Here is a 13517-nt window from a genome sequence, read left to right as displayed (position 1 = left end):
GTTTCCGGAATAGAGCACACCATTTGATGATTTAAATGTCATGTTTATATTCCTCTGGCATGTTCTTGCTCTAGGTAACTAATTATTTGTGTAAACTTTACCTTAAAGCGTTGGAACTTTCGCTTTTACGTTCGCCGTGGGGAAGGAATTTATCTAAATGTGTAGGCGAGGGAGTAGGGTGTATGAAGAGGAAGTAAGATTGACTACTTGACTATGTATTCAAAGGAAACCAACTAAAAGACACTTAAGACACAAATAGGCTAGGAATAAATGCAAGACGATTTGAATCCATTCATTCGAAAGTTTTGGAACTCCAGTAAATATATATTTATGAGAAAATATGGAGGATATGAGTACCCCGTCAAATATTTGAGGGCTTTTTATCAATTACCGCAGTGTCGATTGATTGAGAAATTTAGACCGGTTTATTTAGCTTGGAAATTATTAGGGGTTTAGTTTGAGTTAATAAATTCAGCATTTAATCAATTGGAGCAGAAGGGATTGAAGTGGCTGGTAAAACTCACTTAAAAGGCGTAACAGAAACTTTTAAACCCCTTTCAGAGCAAAACCTGCAGTTTAAAGTGAATGGAGATATTGAGTTTCTGGGGGTTCATTGATGTGAATTTAGAGAAAAAGGGGGGGTTTAATATATTTCCAAGAAAATATTATAATTGCAGCCGGGGTAGGTTTCTTCAGTGTTGATTGAAAAATATTTTGCAAATCAAAGCAATGTGTAACAAAATTTAAAATAGTGAGATATAGATTTCTATCTGAGAAATATTTGGAGAAAAATTTAACTTAAACCTAGGTCTCATGTCCTCCAGTGTACACGATTCTTCTTCATCAAAGTAACAGTGGTTGTTGAGTGTGATGTCCTTGCAGACATTGCGATCTTCAAATAATATATTAAATTATCTTATTCCATATTAACTTAATGCAACTAACCCCTATTAGTGTATCAAAAGAAATTTTAACTTTGTGGGATATCTCAGGTTACTATGGTGAATCAACAAGACAACTTCATGTAAGTTATGGTATCCTGGTTCATCAGTAAAATTTTGGTCTCACTTTTGAAAACTTCTAGGAAAATTATTATTTATTTTTTGGTCCTAATTCTTCGTCCTAGTTATTATGGTGGGCTAAAAAGACAAATTCATGCAAGTTATGGTAGCCCGGTTCATCGGTAACACTTAATTCCATTTTTGAGAACTTGGAAGAAAATTCTTTTTCCGATTGTTTCGTCCTAATTCCTCCTTTTAGGTTATTATGATGAGTCAACAAGACAATGTCATGCAAGTTATGGTAGCCTGGTTCATTAGTAACATTTGGAACCATATTCGAGAGCTTCGAGGAAAATAATTTTTTTCGTCCTAATTCAGCCATTTGCCCCTCTATTCGGAAGGGGAGAGGTGACGAGGCGGTGGGTGCGAAATGGGGATGAGCAAAAATTACGTAGGAGGAAGAAAAACAAGTGAAGGGGAGTGGTCGCATCATGAAGAAAAAAAAGAGGGAGAGGGGAGCGTGACGTCATCGTATGGGGGCCGTGGTGGCGTCATGTGGGGAAGGGCTGCGGGCACTTTTAAAAATCATCCCTCTTACCACCTCATCCCATTCGACCGTCCATCGGAGCCGGCGTCCCCAACCCCTCGGAACACGCAGAGCATGCATATAAACTCGCGCACACTCCGTTTTGCAAAATTCGTCCGTCGACAAAGACGCGGGTGAAAAAACAAACGGGCCGCGAAAGACCCTTTGTTGCCCTTCGCTTTTTCCCTTCGGGCGCTTACACACCCTCTCCCCGTTCCCTTTTGACGTAAAAAAAATATATATATATATAAATAAATCGATCTCTGAGTGTACAATTCTTTTGAAGTTTTCCCGGCCATAAATATTCGATTATCCTCACCCCAAGAGTTATTTTATTTTCTCCCCCTACGTGGTGAATATGTCCAAGCACTCCACAAAGGTGGTTGATTAGAACAGGATCGACAATAATGTATGAGAAGTCTTTATTTAAAAATAACCCTTTAGATTGATTTGAAACGAGCTCCGACTGAAATTAAATATACACCCCTTTGCGTGCCCAATCAAGGGGTTTTGATGCGTTTCAGTTCACTATTTTAAAAACAAACATGAAAAAAATGTGTACCTGTATCCGAAGGTATCAAAGGCTGATATACCTAAGAGACATGTTATCCTCAGAGTCGTGAAAAAATTTCGGAGCTTGATAGAAGCTGTTAATCTATTATACAGGGTTTCCCAGGAGGTATCTACAATGCTTCAAGAGGTGGTCAGGGATACCATTTTAAGCATTTTTTGCCCATAAAGGCCTGGTTACACGATACATCAACACGTCCAAGTTAATGTCTAAATGTATGACCGCGTGAATGAACACGAAAATGCACCGTGTAACCACCCAACTTGTGCAAACGCATGAACGGAAAATAGAACCTGTTTTCATTTGGTTCATACATTCGTACATGTTCCCTTCCGGTCCACAAAAGTCATTCATGCAAGCAGACATTAACTAGTGCATGTTAATGTACCGTCTAACCAAGCCTTAAGAATTACCACCCTTAAGTAGTTACTGAGCTATAATAGCGTAAGAATTTTTTCGGTTGCAATTTGCAATTGCCATAAAATCGGTTTTTCTTGGTTATCCAGCCTTCCCGACATTTTATTTTATGCTCTGAATATTTAAGGACATTAAATAATTTACACTGAACGAAAATATAGGATCATAATTGTATGATTGTCTGGAATAATCAATCCCAAAAATGTGTGAGGCTGCGCGATCGTATTGAAATACTTGATCAAAGCTCTTGTTTAAATAAACTCAAAGATCATTCTATTTTAGACTTTGAGATTATTTTTTATTTTAATTAGTGCTTTTCGAGTAAATTAAGTATTGGAAACGTCACATTTGTCTCATATAGAATTTTAGTGGGCAATATAAAATACTTGAGATTTCAGCTGTACGGTATCTAAGTCACTCTTCAAATTTATAGCGTGAATTTAAAATTTAAATATAATTACATACCATACAGCTACGGCGGTAAAATTTTATCAATTTTTGATGCTAATGTACGAAGTTTACAGGATATATTTCATTATTTCATTCATTCTAGTTCACAAAGATTTCTTAGCCTCTGAGAGTATCCTATTAGTGTGATGATGGTGCAAAATGGGATAAGTCGATCGCCAGAATCTTTCGGAACGAAGCTAACCAACTGCTATCTCTCTCAATGAATGTTAGAATCAGTGCAGCTTTAAAATAAATTATCAAGACTTGGTACAAAAAATGAAGTTGTAGAGTAACACAGCTGTCGATCTTCGTTATTTTCAGACGCTGAGCCATCCAATTTTCGGATCAATTAATTTATAAATCTAGTTGTAGGAATACAAGGAATAATAAATTTGCTACTTCCACATGGTAGCCACATACCACATTCCCACATTTCCACATACCATGTGAAAATAGCAAAGTTATTATTCCTTCTATTCCCACGGTTATGGATTTCCACCAAGTACATCTGCTACTATTAATTATATTAATCGACTATTTGATATCGTATTAGATTCAATCTAGAAGTTTAAAAGACCTATTGGAACCGAAATAGAGACATTTTTAACACATAATTTTGACAAAAATGGTATCCACTGAAATTAATGTCCTTGTACAAAAAATATGTAACTTATTTCTAAAATAAGTGCTATTAAGTACGTAACACAGATTTTACGACGCGCTTCAGGTCCATCCAAATCTGATATTTTTTAATTTTGAGCCAAAAAGAATGTTTATCTATTATATGCATAAAATCATGTCACTAAATCAATGAGTGCCCTACTTATTTTGGTCCAGGTTTAGTTAGGGCATCTTGTTAAAGTTGGGGTGGCAAGTAACGGCTTGAGGGGATAGGTCAGTAGAAAAGAGGTTGAAACTCCGAAGGCGTCCTCTTCCCTTTTGAGAAAATTTGTCGTTTGTCCCTTTGAAAAATGCAATGGGATCGGACGTGTTGAAGGAACTTCAGGCCTATCCAAATCTGATAAAGTTTTAATTTTGAGCCAAATAGATTGTATGTTTATCATATATTTAATATCATGTCACTATATCAATGAGTATGCCCTACTTATCCCGGTCCAAGATTAGTTTGGGCAATCCTGTTAACTTTAGGGTGGCAAGTAACTGCTTCAGGGGATAGGTCAGTAGATAAGAGGTTGAAACTCCGTAGGCGTCCTCTTCCCTTTTGAGCTAATGCGTCGTATGTCCTCCCTATTGAAAAATGCAGTTTGATCGGACGTGTTTAAGGAACATCCCGGAGCAAGTTCGTCATTCAAAGCGAGTGAGTGAATGCATCGATGGGTTTATCCTCGATGCGGTAGGAGGACGCGACGCTCCTGAGGTCGACTTCCTTCCTTTCTTGTTTACGACCACCGCGGAAAAACCCTCATGTTTTTAGGGGATGCACGTTAGTCCACTAAGAGGGTCACTCCTCCTGGGGACGCCATATGGGTCAGCTTCGATCAAGGAGAAAAAAATAAACGTGAATGAAATAATAGTGCGATCAGGGAGGGGTCGATTGGGCCGGGGTTATATATACATATATAGAGGTAGGTATATAGGTAAAGAGGTTTTGGTAGAGTAATAGATCAGGCATAGGTGGAGAGTAAGTGGCTGAGGGCATCAGGTCAGTTAAGAGGGATGGTCAGAGGCAACTAAGTAGGTCGGAAGGGTGGTCGTCGGGTATTGGAGCTACCGTATCGTTGGGTGGAGGAGGAATAAAGAAGAAAATTTAAGTGGACGCATACCTCCTGTTCGGTATTTTTGGCGACCTATTTTTGCTTAAAAAATGTGCTATGATTTTGAAATTTTCATGGTGTTCGATACTACGCAAGACGCTCTTTTTTTGTCTTGGTTGTGGGAGCATGCGGTGAGTGGAGCAACTATCGCCCTCCCCTCCATCCCCTCTCACCACGAAGCGAAGCAGCGACCGGTCGAGCCAAGGGGCTCCTGTCGCCGTCAACGGAGCACCTCTCTCTCACTGCCTCTGTCTCTCCTGCCGATCAACTCGGAGGAGCCACTCCAACGCTTCTTGCTGCGGTGACAGGAATGGACAACGGCTGCTCTCGTCTATCATCGCGGGTACTTCGACGCCGCATTAACTACTGTAGTATTATTATTTTAATTGTAATAAATGTTCACCTTTCTTTTCTTTCTTACTTTTTGATTACTGAAACTTTCGGCAGAAGTAGCGACAGAATTCAACCTTTTATGGGCTGGAATGAGCTTTATCCTGTCCCCTTCGTTGTTGCTTCGGATACGTGAGCGTAGAGATCATCCCGAACTAAGCCGCAGGAAATTTCGACGCCGCATTAACTACTGTATTATTATTATTTTCATTGCATTAAATTCAATTATTTTATTTTATTCTCAAACCACCGAATATAACTCTTATAGGCGATTTAATACGGGGGTATTCAACAAATGTAACAAGTAAATGAACACGAACAACCATGCCCTGGACCGTTCGAATCCTACCCAGGCGGGACACGAACCCGCAACCACTTGTTTGGCAGGGGAGAACGTTACCCCGCCGCCACCGAGGCCGGCTTGTGGCTTATGTTTGAAAATGTGGTGTATTTCCGCCACACATGGTTTACAATAAAGTAGACAGCTGTCAATATTTTCCTGTATCCAAATTTTGCTTATGTTTTATTTTACCTTTTTATTACATCCTCATAATTATTTTTTTGGGTACGGGCAAGTGTTGATCCGAATCTATTTTACAAATCCTAAAAATTTCAAGGAGTTTGCATAATGATTCAGTCGTCTCTGGCAGTGGTGCTTGTTCCAATCTTGCTCCAATCTCCAATCACCAATGCTTTTTGAAACTTTCCACGGAGTGAGGTTTCACGGGAGATGTGTGTTACATTCCCGATGACGTGATCTATCAATGTCAAACTTTTCAATGCTCTTCCTCGCCATTGCAAATACTATACTGCAAAATATTGGGAAAAGATGGAACGGGCACCACCTATCGTCGCCCTGCGGACATTTTTGAAACCGATTGAAAAGCGGCCGAAGTAGCGACATTTTTGAACCTTTAATGGGCTGGAATGTGCTTTATCCTGTCCCCTTAGTTGTTGCTTCGGATAAGTGAGCGTAGAGCTCACCCCGGACTAAGCCGCGGGCAACTGAATGCCACATACTCTGGGTAAGTGTTCCTTCCCATGTGCCACGTCACACTTCGATATTTTTGATTCGGGGTGCCCGAGGACTTCAAGGAAATTGAAACCCTCGATCGGCGCTCTAGCCACTGGACCACCACGTTCCCTCACAATCCCTCCCTGAACGCACGCTGACAAAATATCATTTTTGAGAATGCCAAAATATCAAAAAGAATATAAAAACCTATATTTATCAACTTGCCATCATATTTTCCTGCCACGACTCAAATGATTATAGCGTGCTAAGGATTTCCTATATGTTTTTAATTATTTCCCTTGAAGATGCTTCGCTGAACTCAGTCAAATTTATTTCAACGAGTATGTTATTCATTTTCATTGCTTTTTTAATTCAAACTTTATACTTCACGACCACCTAATTATATGTATATATTTTTTATATCAAGAGATGTGGGTCAAAAACATCTCGTGATATAAAAAATATATATATTGCTTTTTAACTCACGGTGTCCTAATAACTACAATCAAGTGATTGGAGTTGCGAGGTGGGGTAAAATAAGGATGTTACCCCATTTAATTCCAACAGAATACATTTCGGATGTAACCAGGGAGATCGAAATTGATACATCGGAGTTTGGTTTTCATAGCTATTATTGAATGGTAAAAGTTTTAAATTTACAATGGACTCGTTCATGAATTTAAAGCTGTTGATTGTGTTGACGCTTGAAAGCAAACCAAGGGAGACGTATTACGGGTACTCCTCAGTTATTTCCGATGGCTTTACTTGGGCTTTGAACCCAGAATCCTTCAGTCAGTAGCCATTATCTGGACCTATATCCTTCCATTATCTCAATAAATGGACGTTCTGGGTCTTTATTTGAATTATTTTATCTTTAAACCGCCAGGGTGAGGTATGCCATCGATAGTAACGTAATTATGTCGCCGACGATCTTATTATAGTTGAAACCACAAAAAAATCCTCTTGACTTCTTTTCAGTCTATCGAAACCTGATAAATGTTTATTTTTGAGATAGAACTTGATTTTAATTTCTATAGAAAACCATATCGATAAATCAATGACTGGCCTACATATCTACGGCTTGGATCAGTGACGGCTATGGCGACCGGACACACGCAGAGCATAAATTTCCAAACTTCCATGATTGCCCTATATTTGGAGATCAATCAATTCTGAGTCATTTTTTCCACACATTTCTTAGATCTTGTAGTCTGGGAAAGGGTAAAGGTTGGTTATACCTTGATATACTGTTGTAAGGATCATCTTTGCGTGTTATGGCTTTCCAATTACCAAGAAAACTCATTTACTAGGCAATTTAAAAAAATAATCGAAGCCCTTGGTAAATTGGTGATTGTTTTCTATCATAAAATGGTCCAAAGCTAGATTTATTACACATTAGTAATAAAAAAAATGAGGTGGTCGATTCAAATCCGTCACGGTGAAACAAACTGAAAATTTAAAAAATGCGAAACTGGAAGGAAATAAACTTGACTTTCTGAAAAATCAATTTACGTCGCTATTCCCGGAATTGCTAACAGCGCAGCGTTTGCTTTGTTGAAATGTTAAGTCTTCACGTAGTCTCAACTCCAGTTTTATTTATTTCTGGGTTCGGATTTTCTGCCAATTTTACCCATATCCGTATTGATTTTTAAGAATAACAACATGAACAGATTGAGAAAATTATATTTTTTATAGTTTGTGGGAAAAAAAATGTTGCGTTTAATTAAAAGCTATATCTGACGTGGTTAGGGGTCCATTCATCTTTTGCTCTTCCATTGGAAACAGTTTTTATTTTTAGCACTTCACTAGCATGTTTTTTTTATACTTAACAGAAAAAGATGTGATGGGGTTATCGTAATTTCTATCATTGATACAGTGTTGGACGACATCCAGATAAACTGCATCAAAAATATTTTCTTCAATAAGTTCATCAAAGTATTACACTTTGCAGATCCTCTCTTCCGATAAACTGAATCAAAGAGAGTCGTTTATCATTCTAAACTGGATACAAAATTCATTGAAATAGACGTAAATGTGGGAAATTGGAAATAATTGTTATTTCAAGAGGATTTTGTCCGTGTGTTAACCGTAGTAGGTGCTCACATATACCCTGTCTAAATTGATCCGTTCCCTGCCGCTGATCAAATTTCAAGCGGAAACTTAAATCCAATTTTTGGACCTGTTCGAAATAAACCATCAGAGTGCAACTCCTACTCTCCCATTTGATGCCTCGTGAAACTCTAGTATTTCCGAGGGCTTTCTGTCGGACTGAATTAGAAATAAATGCCCACAGGGACATATCCTGTTCTGTCCTACTTATAATCCACCAAAAAAACTCACTGAGACTCTTCTTGGAAATGGATCAGCAACAAGACTTCACCCTAAGTTAAAAATGAACTTCCACTGCGGAATATGCTCCACATTAGGGACTGGAGACCGTTAAACCGTAATTTTCCCGGGCACTTTGATATTATCACTCCCTAAAACCCAGCCTGTGCCCTCCACCGGCGCGGAGGAAATAAAAATAAGACGAGAAAAAAAGGATCAGGATGAGAAGAGAGGGTGAACATTGGTAGTGTGACCACTGGGGAGTGAAAGTTGCGACTAAAACGGGAAAAAATTCTAGAATATGGAACGGCGAGGGAGACGGAGAGGGTGTTGCGAAGACTCCGAGGGTGTATATGTGCGAATGCCCTGGGGTGGTTTCAAGCCATCCGACACCCTATGTGGTGTCGAGAGAGGGAGGCATTCTCGTCTCATGTCGTGAAAATCTCGAAAACCGTCATTCCTTTATCTACTCACATGAAACATGAATCATATCGATTGCATACGAGTTCATTTAGAGGAAATCCATTGTAATAAGCTACAAACAGTTTTAGTACTAAGGTAACACTCTAGCACATTGGGTCAAGATTAGGACTAAAGGCATTTCTCAAGGCAGGATTCTAATGTACGAAATACCTCGGTATTGTCGCTGTTGTTGTGGATATCCTAGTGGAGAAACGGTTTCTTTTTCGCTTACTGTGTTTTTAGAAAATGGACAAAGTTGAATAGTTTTTGTAATGCTTACACCAGTGGCGTGTCTATGGGGGGATGAGGGGATAGATCCCCCCCACAGCCTCAGAGAAGTAAAAAAAAATATTCAAAACTATTTTCTAGTTGTAGCATATAATAGTAGCAGTTGCCTTAAGTTAAATATTTAGCGCCAAAATGATGTAAAATGTATTTCAGGGATGTCATTTTTCAAAAATTTTCCCAGACCTTCAGTTGCCTGGTGGGGTCGCTGACCCAGGCCATCCCATCCCCCCAAAGGATATTCCTAGTTACACCACTGGTTTACACTAACTCCGGATATTTACTAGCAAAATGCTTTGAATATATAAATATTAGGTATCCATTAAAGCATCCCGCGATTCTGTTTGTGATTGTTGATACGAAACGGCTAGGTGTTGTTTTTGCTATCGTGGACACGCTCGTGGAGCAAAGTTCTCTCTCGCCACACATCACAACATTCGGTGTAAAGCAGCCTGGGGTCGTGTAGGGTAAGGATCGCATGTGCGGGGGTGGGTGGGGTTGGCGATGAGGGTGATCAGTGCCCCTCTTCACATCACGAGTGGAGCGACCAGCCGGTCCCTCAATTCTTTATTTATCTCCTCCCCCACACACAGTGCGCGCTCCTCTTTATCTCGCTCAAGGGAATTCCTCGGACGCGGACTCCGAAAACCCCACTGGCGTTTTCCAAGCCATTCTCTCTCTGTGTGTCCCTCCCAAAAATCCCCGAACCCTCCTCCCCCCCCTGGATCTCTTTGCTGTCCCCGTCGCGTCGTGGCCTTAACATTCCCTTCCGGAATCATTCGTCCCTCCCGGAGAGAGAGAGAAAAAAAATAATTCGAGGACGCCGAGTCCCTTGCACAAGTCGTTAGAAGTGGGTGTATATGCTCTCACGGTCAATTTGTTTCCTTTTTCTCTCACAAGCAGGGGTTGAAGCGAGGAGTTGGACGGGGTTGATGCCGTCGGAGAGGGCCCCTCAGGGTGTCTCAACGGGGGTGGGAAAGGAGAGCGAAAGGAAGAGGGAGACACATTAGGGTTGGTAAAGGGGGTTGGGTCGAGCAGAGTTAGGGTATAAAGCCCCGCTCACAATGGCGTTACTTGGCTTTACTAGGCTTATTATGACCCTGACCATAGAAGCGAAATATTTTGCCAATTACAGCTCACAATGTACTCCAGTAATGAAAGTAGACCTGGATGATTTTCATTGGGTCACACAGTACATCAGTTGTGAAATAAAATTTTCAGGATTTTCGATAGTTTCTAGAGCTTTCAATAGTGATTCCTATCTCCTAAGCTATCCCTAGAATTATGAGTTTAGGTCACCTTAACTCTTGATTGCATGAAGTCAAGAGCTAAGTCGATTCACTACGTGGATAATAGAATATAGAGGATTTTTTTAGTTTACAGACTTTCAATAGTGTCCGTCATCTACCTAGCAATCCTAAGAATTATGAGAAGTTTTAGGCCATCTAAAAACTCGATCACATAAAGTCAAGGGCTACGCATATTTGATTTGTGAAATAGCACATAATTTTCTGAAATTCTCATTCGTAAGTTACGCCAAGTTAAGTTGCCATTTTCAAAGCTAAGACGTGAGGAAACTCCTCGGTGTCAAAGGAGGAGATGGGGAGAGAGAGAGAGAGAGATAGAGAGTTGTTCGCTCTTTTTCAACAAAGGAAAAAATTCTTGAGATCACAATGCGCGATCAAATATTGGTATTTGGCATTCCTTAAAACTTCGGACATAATTTTACAGTTGAGCTGATGCACTATAAATTTTTCACCCAATAAAACCAGGGTTTCTCATCATTATTTTCCATTCAATACTAATCCATTACTACTACTTATATTGCTACGTTAAAGATGCCTCATACTTTGAAGCAGCAAACTGAAGTTCTAAATCAGAATGACCTCAACTGTAAATATCGTTCTCTTTAATGAAATTGCAAGAAAAACCATTTCTTACTCTTGTCATTTCTGCCTTTACTGAATAGGACCTTAAATAATTATAAGCCTTTTTCTAAGTAGGATTTTATTGCTTTCCAAAGTCGGTAAATTGGCATGTGAGAACGGAATAGTTGATGACGAGATTTTTTTTTATTCAATCATTCCGAATGGCAACATATTTATAATTATTAGCTGTAATTCAAATTTATGTGTCACTGATTAATTTCTCTGAGGATGTTATGCATTTTACGAGAAAATCAATTGATTTATTCTTTTTGGTATTAATGTAACCATATCTAGTTTCCAATTTCAGTTTTTAAAGAAGCAAGAATTATAAATGAAATTGTAAAGCAATAAAATTATTACAGTGATGTCTAGTTAGCATTGTTGTGAGTAATATTTTTTATTAAAATATATTTTGTTTGTCGACAAGTTGGCTTCGGCCTTGTTACACCGCAGAGTTTTAATTATATGCCGTATTCTCTGTAGGCATTTCGGCGGAAGTTTAATGATGCAAATTGAATTTTTTAAATCATCAAAAACGCAGAGGAAAAGGAAAAATCTAACTGGGAATAGCAGTGTCAACTATGGAAACTCTATGCAATTATCGTCCAGTAATTGGCCGATGGAAATATAACCTGATGGGTTAAATACCAATATATTCGAGACATTTCATTCCGAAATGCTTTTAGCATGCATCATATGAAAACATTAATCTTTCGTCTACTAATTTTTTTTTTTAGGTAGTTAACTACTTATATACATTCAGCAAATACATTTATTCACCATACTATCACTTACTATAACGTGTTTTTGTACCAATTTCAACTGCATTCATATGTAGATGATTCATGTTTTGTTTCATCGAGTAAATTTGGGATTTTACATATTTTACCGGAACATCATATTTTCCGAATATCACTCTATATTCCTAACTTCTTAAGCATTCATATTTTCTCCTTGATGTAAGCCTATAACAATAAATTAAAGTTAAGGAAATGTTTTCAGTTTTTGAAATGTAGGTTATTTCCTTTCTTTTATTATTACTTTCCAAATTAATCCGGTGCGAACAGTAGGTTTTTATATAAAAATAATAGATAAAATTGGGTAATTGGTTTAAAATACATTTCTATCGTTAATGTTAAATTTGTTGTTGTAATGTTTGAACTCTTTCAAATTAGAGAATGGCTATATTATGAGTTAATCCCAAATGAATATCGTGCGGTACAAGTGATATTGAATTCCTGCTCCAAAGAAGTTTCTTCTCCTTTTGGAGGCAGTATCTTTTGTTGGTAGAAATACGTGCTCAAAGTAATTAAAGAAATTGCATGTGAGAAAAGTTTAATGGCATCAATGGACTAAGAATAGGTATTATGTACTACGTATAATTTTTACAGCTCATACCATATACCAAATAACTGAGAATCTAATGGATTTTTCATGCTGGTGAAATCTCGTAAATATTTCTCAGAGTTTTCGGTTTCCACGGAGAAGAATTAGGTGGGACCGTAAAACGGAGTGAAAGGACTCTGTCCCACTCACGGGTATCTGGTCCTCTTGGTTTACGGCATCCAATTTCTATCCACTGAAGTACGGCTATCAATACACGGCGAATCGCTGATGTCCATCCCCTCCGGGACAACAACGATGACCCAAACGCTAACCTCCTTGACTAGGCGCCAAACTCTTGAACGTCTACCCTCACTGGTACATCCCTCGACCTCCAGTACCCCACCAACTCTAGCAGGCGGCCCTTTACGGATCTTGGTTTAATATTCCGGTCCAATAATAGTTTACGGAGTCGGCCAGGTCAAGGAGGGAGATGGAGGTCCGGGCAAGGGTCATTTTGTCGCTGCAGAGTGGGGTCAGTGTTGCGAGGGAGGTCGGGCAGGTAGCAGGTGACCCTGGAGCTGAAAACGATGGAGCCATTAATGGGAGAGTGGGAACCCTTCTCCGAATGGGTTCATCGCTCACGAGTCTAGGCTAGTGGACCCATCTCTCTCTCTCTAGGCCGCTTTCTATTCCCTAGCACCCACTCTCTAGAGCAAAATAGATGCCCCCGACGGAACTAGGGAGCTCTATCCACAGGTTACTTCAATATCTCTCCCACACAGAGAGGATACCTGCGTTTAGTATTTTAATGCGAAGGCATTAATGATCATTTTTTTTTGCGAAATCCTTCACGATGTTGTGTAAGAAGATCATCCCTTGAGTATTTCTCGGACAGCTTGAATCGTGTAATGAACCCTGAGTACTAATAGCCGGGGTTATACATGTAATTGATGCTATTCCGGAAAATCAATTAACTTGGCTGA

The sequence above is a fragment of the Ischnura elegans genome, chromosome 2 (genome assembly GCF_921293095.1).
Source record: "Ischnura elegans chromosome 2, ioIscEleg1.1, whole genome shotgun sequence".
Taxonomy (NCBI): domain Eukaryota; kingdom Metazoa; phylum Arthropoda; class Insecta; order Odonata; family Coenagrionidae; genus Ischnura; species Ischnura elegans.
Note: the sequence above shows the minus strand (reverse complement) of the source record.